Here is a 7,311-nt window from a genome sequence, read left to right as displayed (position 1 = left end):
TCTTTATAGAAAGTCTTTTTATAAAAGAGACTCCAGAAAAATATGAGAGTTCTATCAGAATAGGACAAATGGAAACCACCTCCTTTGCTGCCAGAGTTGGCTGGCTTAATTTGGAACAGAAAATGAAAAATTTCATGCCTGGGCAAGTGAGGTGGGTATCTAAAATAATAATGATCTTAGTGGTTAAAAAAAAAAGGAAAAAAAAGTATCCAACAGTGCAGTTAGTCTACTGTTTAGATATTAGATGAAACCAGCAAGAAACTGGCAGACGTAACAAAAATTTAATAGGGCAATTAGAGAAATGAAGTAGTCATACTGGGTCTTGATGAGCTCCACATGTCCCTGGGGGTTGGGGCAGTTGTACACATGCAGAAGACTGCATGTGTACTCATGAGCTTCAGAGAATATCTACATGGCACTGGAAGAACATAGACTTGAACATAGGCAAAGAAGACATGAGGAGACCTGGAAGAAATTAAAAGCCAGTGAAACTTGTGAACCACCTGTAATTTACCAAAAGAGCCAAGATAATGAGGTACAACATCTAACCAATTAGAAGATGACCATTAACCTATGCTCACCCAGATATCTAGCACATCAGAATTAAAAATTAAAACAATAATATAGGAACAACAAACCTAAACAGTTGTCATATATTTCAGGGAAAACAGATTCTACAGAATCTGGGCCAAACAAAAGTAATACAACCATCATTAACAGCAAGAATAATGACTCCTTGGAGGGAAACAAATAAAAATCAAAAGTTTCTGCAATGTATTAACTTAAAAGTACAATTAAAAAAAAGGAAATGTGATCTGTCCTCAAAAAAGAAAAACAAATATAACTCAGACACAGGAAGAAAAATATCTGATTGAAATTATCTCTGATGAGTCTTGAATGTTGCATTTAGAAGGCAAATACTGCAAATCAAACACTAAAATATGTTGGAAGAACTAAAGAAAAGTATTTTTAAAAACTAAAGTAAAGCATAATTAGAAAAAATTACTAAGTAGAAAATAATAATAATGAAATATAAATTACAAATAAGAAACAATAGAAATTTTACAGAGAAAAAATATAAACTTCACTAGAATTCAATAGCAAACTTGAGGTGGCCAAAGGAAAAAACAGCAAACTTAAAGACAGATCAATACAAATTGTTCATTCTACATAGCGAATGAGCAGTGTTTGACAACAGCTTCTATTTGGGCAGATGCTGTGTCTTAGTTGTGCCTGAAGCTTCGAAGGGCTACTTGGCATCTCCTTTCTTCTATGGAGCGTTCACCATTCAAACAAGACAGATTTGCTAAAATGTTAGTTGAGTCGAGTCTTGCTTGCCTCCACTTGGTCACTTTGTATGAGTCCAATTTTTTTTTTGTTTGTTTCATTTCTTGTTTGTTTTTCCCCTTGGCTTTTTAAAATGGTTTTTAGTTGATATTCGTGAAAAGAGTGAGTACTTGGAACTGTGCCACCAATGCAAAGAAATCCTAAAGAAGTATATTTCTTTACAGGGCTATGCCATACCATTCTTTGGGCCATTTGCTGGAAAAGAAGAATAAAATCTCAGCTAATTCCTTTTTAATTGCATCCTCTAGCATTATAAGTGTAGTACAGTACTGTATCATGCTCTTATGAACAGAAAACTTCTTTACCTGCTTTATGATACATAGTAGTGACCTTGCTTTATCAGAGCTGTTTTAATGAAGTTACTCTAGAATGTTTTATTTTCGGATGGTAATTGAGAATCTAATAATAATAATAAAAAAAAAACAGTTTCCGGTATATATATTTTTTAAAAAGTTGTTTAATCTGAGAAAAAAGGAAAAGAAAAAACTAATGATAAAGAAGAATGAACAGATCTTCCCAGAATTGTGGAACACAAACCTGCCCATAATGGAACTCTCAAAAGAAGAAAGAAATGAGCAGAAAAGCACATGTTATTAAAATGTCTAAGAAATTTCTAAATCTGATGAAAAGCATTAATCTACAAATCCAAAAAACTTAACATACCTTAAGAAGAATAAACACAGACTATGATGCTCAAATGAAAGTCAAAGACAAAGGGAAAATTGTAGAATTAGAAAGGAAAACATCCACTTGTCAGAAAAAGGTAACTTCTTTAAAATGAAAACTGACTTTTCATTGGAAAATATGGAGGCTGTAAAACAACAAAATAAATTATTCAAAGTTCTGAAAGAAAAACAGTAAACACAAAAAAAACCCAAAAAATGCATACTTAGAAAAAAATCCCTCAATAATAATAATAATAATAATGATAATAATGATAATAAATAAGGCAGAGAGAATGTTTTGCCTAGATTTGCTATAAAAGAAATACTAAAGGAAGTCCTTCAGGCTGAAAAGGACACCAGAGAATGTCAGTAAAAATATTGTTATTATCTGTTCTTTATTTTTCTTCTTCTCTACACTAATTGGAAAATAAAGTGTATCAAGTAATTGTAAAACTTTGTATTTTGACTTATAAACATGAAGATATATCTGAGAATAACAAGCAAGGAAGGGGAAGGATCTGGAGATTATCCAGAGTGAAAAATCTCTATTTTACTGTAATTGTTAGTATTGATCTGAAATCAGTTGTGATGAGTTAGCATAAATATTGTGATCCCAATAAAAATAACAAAGAAAATAACTAAAAAAAATTGTTAAAAATCAAAAAAGGAATTACAATATTACATTAATAATATTATTTGGAGACAAACTTTAGATATTCAGTTTTTCTCCTCAGCCACCAGCCCTGCTGATATAGCAGAAGTATATGGTCCTCCAGCAGAGTCATAAGCAACTAACTTCTGTAGGATTTTCTAAAAACTCTTATTACTGCATAAAATCTAACCCCACAATCCATTCCTCATCACATGTCACTCTTGGCGGTTCAGCTTCCCTCATCAAATTCTAAGTATATGCTCTATTCAAAACAAAATGGTACATACACCACCCCTTTTGATCTTAAGCTTAAGACAGATCCAAAGAGGCCTGGATAAAATTTTATAATTTTCTCCTCTTTATTATTTTCATCTTTCTACCCCTTTAATCCTCTTTAGTGCCATTTTCCTAATTTTTATATTTAACACCAAGCTTAATGTTCTTTTCTCATAGTCAACAAGAATGGTTGTGATTATAAATTTTCCTCACAACTTTTGATATGCGTTATATTTGTGTAACTGAGTTTTAAATGCTGTTATCACAATTATTAACTTGTTTGGCTTATGGTTTAATTATCAAGTTTTTTTTTCTTTTTTCCAAAGATGTAGAATTCTACTTTTAGGGATAAAATAATAAAAAGATATTTATCAATTTATATTTTTATAGCAATGTAATTAGATAATATATAATTATTTCTAGTCTTCATCAGACTTTATAGGTTACCTATGCTAATCCTGTTTTTGTAAATGCTGCATGAGTTCCTGGAAAAGGTATACAGTCTTTAATATGGGAATGCAGTAGTCTTCACATGAATCTTTGCACTTTTCTTCTATAACAATTTTTGGAGGTCTAGCTGATCTGTAAGTAACTGAGAAAGTGAATTAAACAGCACTTTGTCCTGAAAGAATCTATTACAGACCTTAGAATATTTTTTAAAGTACCATAGAAAAGTTGAAGTCCATGTGGCAGAACCAAGTGTTGACTACAGAGTTAAAAGAAGAGAATCAATTTTTCCCTCATGAAGCAGGCATTTTTAGGAGTGAAAATCAATTAGGTTAGAACATTCATCAGATTCAATATTTAAAAGTTACTTTCATTGTGAAATATTTTTACTGCTAATGAGCTAGGATCTGAACCATCAGTCCAAGAGATCTTATCTAATAGGTCAATAATAGCAACAGGCAAGGGAGAGATTATCTAGTTCAGGGTTTTTGTTTTTGTTTTCTTTTTGGTTATGTAATTTACTAATGAGTTTTAGGTGAAACAGACCACAGAAAAGTCAACTTTGATCTTTCATTTTGTAATTGTTCCCAGTAATATTTGTATCTTGTCTTCTTTCTTTTCTCTTGAGGCAAGGAGAAGCCATTTCACTTTAGAGGGCCATAGTTGTTTTTTTTTTTCTCAGTGCAGAATTCTTTATCACCATATGTTCAATGAGAGATGAAGAGGTCAGAACCTAAAGTACTGCAGGATGCAAGTAGGGATTCTAATTCATTTGATAACCAGAGATGCCAAAGCTGTACCTTTCTCAAAAAAATTAGAAAAGTTAAATAGGCATATTGACAATGTTCTAGTGGGTTTATTCTTGAAGAATAATTTCATTTAAGTAGAATTTAAAATTTTTAAAGGAAATTCAGAAATGTAAAGTTTTCAAAACCACATGAATGCAATAAAATAATATCTAAACACATCAGAGGTACTATCCATATAAATACCAGAAGAGGGTATTAATGCCCTCCTCCAAGAAGTAAATGTCAGTACCAAAATTCTAATATTTTAGTGGTCTAGCATCAATAAGGAAAATTATGAGCTTTGCTGGCTTCAGAAAAACTCTAATATAGAATTATAATTTAAATTCAAGATAACAAAAATAAAATGAAAGCCAAGAAAGAAAATGATAGCCAAGAAATATACAGCAAAACTGACTTTCAATCATAAAGAACTAGAAAAGGTGTTATCAACGTGCCAAAATCCAGAGAATATGCTCAATAATCATTTATGAGGATTAGAGTACAGATTTCAGACAACAAAAATTACTATCAACCATAAGCTTTAGCCACCATTGTCATTCCAAAAGAGACAGCAAGATAGCAAGATCTTTAAAAGTTCCAACTTCCAACTGAGTATGATTAAGTCCTGGATTTTCAATTTTCAGAAAACATAGATGAAAGAAGTACATGTCAAATTATACTTGAACATGCAATCAGTATATTCCAGACCATGGGAGACACTGAAGGGTGAATGAATCAGCTTTATAAAAGTTATTAATGTATTATTAAACATAATATTGGGGTTCATTTTCATATAATTGTACAAGCATGACATATAATTTGCTCCAATTCAGTCCCTACTACTTCAGGTTTTTTTCAAAAGATATATTTACAGAAATGAAAAAGAAGGTAATAGGAAAGTTATAGATTAAAATAAGAAGTGGTTGAGATTAGAGTATCTCAGAATGTAGACTTGAATATATATGCATTTATAAAACTTATAAAATGCAAAGAAGTTTTTACTAAGTCAGAGTAGTGGATAATTTTGAAAGGAAACACAAAGTTGTGATTGAGAAGGACAAATACAAGGAGTGGAAGGAAAAATCCTATTTTATGACCTGAGATGTAAGTGTAAAGATGATCACCTTACAACATTTGATTAAGCTACAAATTTCTGTGTGTTTTTCTTTACCTTGGATTTGCTCCACAATAAAAATCATATAAATGAAAAATAAATATTGTGATGGCTATTGATTGATTCAATTTCCTATCCACTGTCCTTTAGTGCCGCAGTCTTGCTGGGCACAAATCACGAGCCACTCATGAAGAAACAAACTTTATTTCCAAACTCCACCAGCACACTCCCGGGAACTCTCCCGAATGCCACCCACGTGGCTCCTCCAGGAACACCACACACCAACCGGAACTCCCACCACCACGGGAACTTCACCAACCAATGTGAATTCTTCAGGAATCCCCTCCAGAGCTCAACCGGAACTCCGTGAGAACTCAAAAGTCATCATCTTAATGGCTCACTGGCCTCACCTCTCAACCACTACTTCTGGCAAAGATGCTATGCGTCCTCCGGATTCGGCTGTGGGCCTCAACACTTTAGTAAGTTTCCTATTGCATAAAAATTTTGAGATCTGCAAAACTGCTTTTTTCAGCCAACATTCTCTATGCAAATCAGGTTTCACCAATTATAGGCCCCACCATGAATTCAGAATGTCTTTAGAGACCTAGTAAAATTATAAGGTAAAGAACAAAGGTAAATTAACAACAGACTCTAAATTAACAGTCATAAAAATGTCAATGTGGAGATAAACTAAAAGTGCTAGGCCTAAAATGTATTCTTTAATAAAAAAATAAATTTTAAAGATGGTTATAAAAGTAAATGGTACACATCTTCTCCCTGTGTTGGCAATATGAAGGGAATAAAAAAGCAAACAAAGTATTCTAGTATATGTTAGGTGTTGAGATTTATTTGTATTTTGGTTTGTTTTACAAACAATAAGGATTTTAAAAAATTAACAGTACAGAAAGAATACATTAACCCATGCTCCAAGTCACATTTCCAATCTTACTTGGGTGTTGGTCTTACTAACTTCAGGACAACTTGTGTTTATTTACTTCACAAGTATAACTGAGAGCATTAAAAAACAATGCACAACAAAAATGACTGTGATCTTTACAAAATTAATCATCACAACAGAAGTATGAAAACTGAAAGATTTGCAAATTGCTTAGGAGATTGTAACTCCTCCAGTGATCTTGAAAATATTTATTGCACTAGATTAAATCTGCTTCATATACTGTGTCTGAGAGTACCTGCAAGAAGTTCACATTTTCGTTTTCTGCGACTAATTTCTTCTCCCTGTTTTCCAATATAGATATGTTAATCTAAAATTTATCATGCAAAATAGTGTTAGAAAAAAAACAAAGAATGAAGTTATTCAAACCCTCTTTTCAACTTCATTTTTTATAAAGTCATTTAAAAAGTAAGGTTTCACTTTTTTAAAAAATCATCTTTGAAAACACCATTATAAGGAGTCTGAACATGCTCAAATAATAGCATCTTTCTAAGAATTTTCTTTTGGCAATAGAGTTCAGAGATCACACTATGCTAAGCCTTTGCTAATGAAGAAAAACTCTTAATCTGAGACAATTCATATCACTCAAGATTCTACCTATCTAATTTATCCATCTGTCTGTCTCTTCAGATTAATAATATGAATGTTAAATATTATTTTTATTCTTCAAAAACTTATAATGAAAATCCAATGTAAACCAATGTATAAATTCAGTAATTTTTCATTGTAAAGCAGCAATAACATGATTAGACAGCATTTTAAAGTTTCCCTTGAGTCACAAAAATTGTGAAGTGAGAAAGATGTTTCTAAAATACTAAAAAAGTATCAATGAAATTTTCCAAAAGTCACTTTAGTTTTCCAAATTAAATTACATGCACATTAATTTTATGTACACATAGATAAATATTTTAAACTTTCAATTAAAGTCAATTATTAGTTCAAGAAAATATCAAAAGTTAAGTGAAGGTTGTGACTAACCTTAATCACCAAAATGATTTAATGAAAACTCAACTATATGATTTATATGATTTACCTCCTTTTTTCCCAAAACAACTCTACAATGTTGG

Source organism: Ictidomys tridecemlineatus, chromosome 5 (assembly GCF_052094955.1).
Source record: "Ictidomys tridecemlineatus isolate mIctTri1 chromosome 5, mIctTri1.hap1, whole genome shotgun sequence".
Classification (NCBI taxonomy): domain Eukaryota; kingdom Metazoa; phylum Chordata; class Mammalia; order Rodentia; family Sciuridae; genus Ictidomys; species Ictidomys tridecemlineatus.
Note: the sequence above shows the minus strand (reverse complement) of the source record.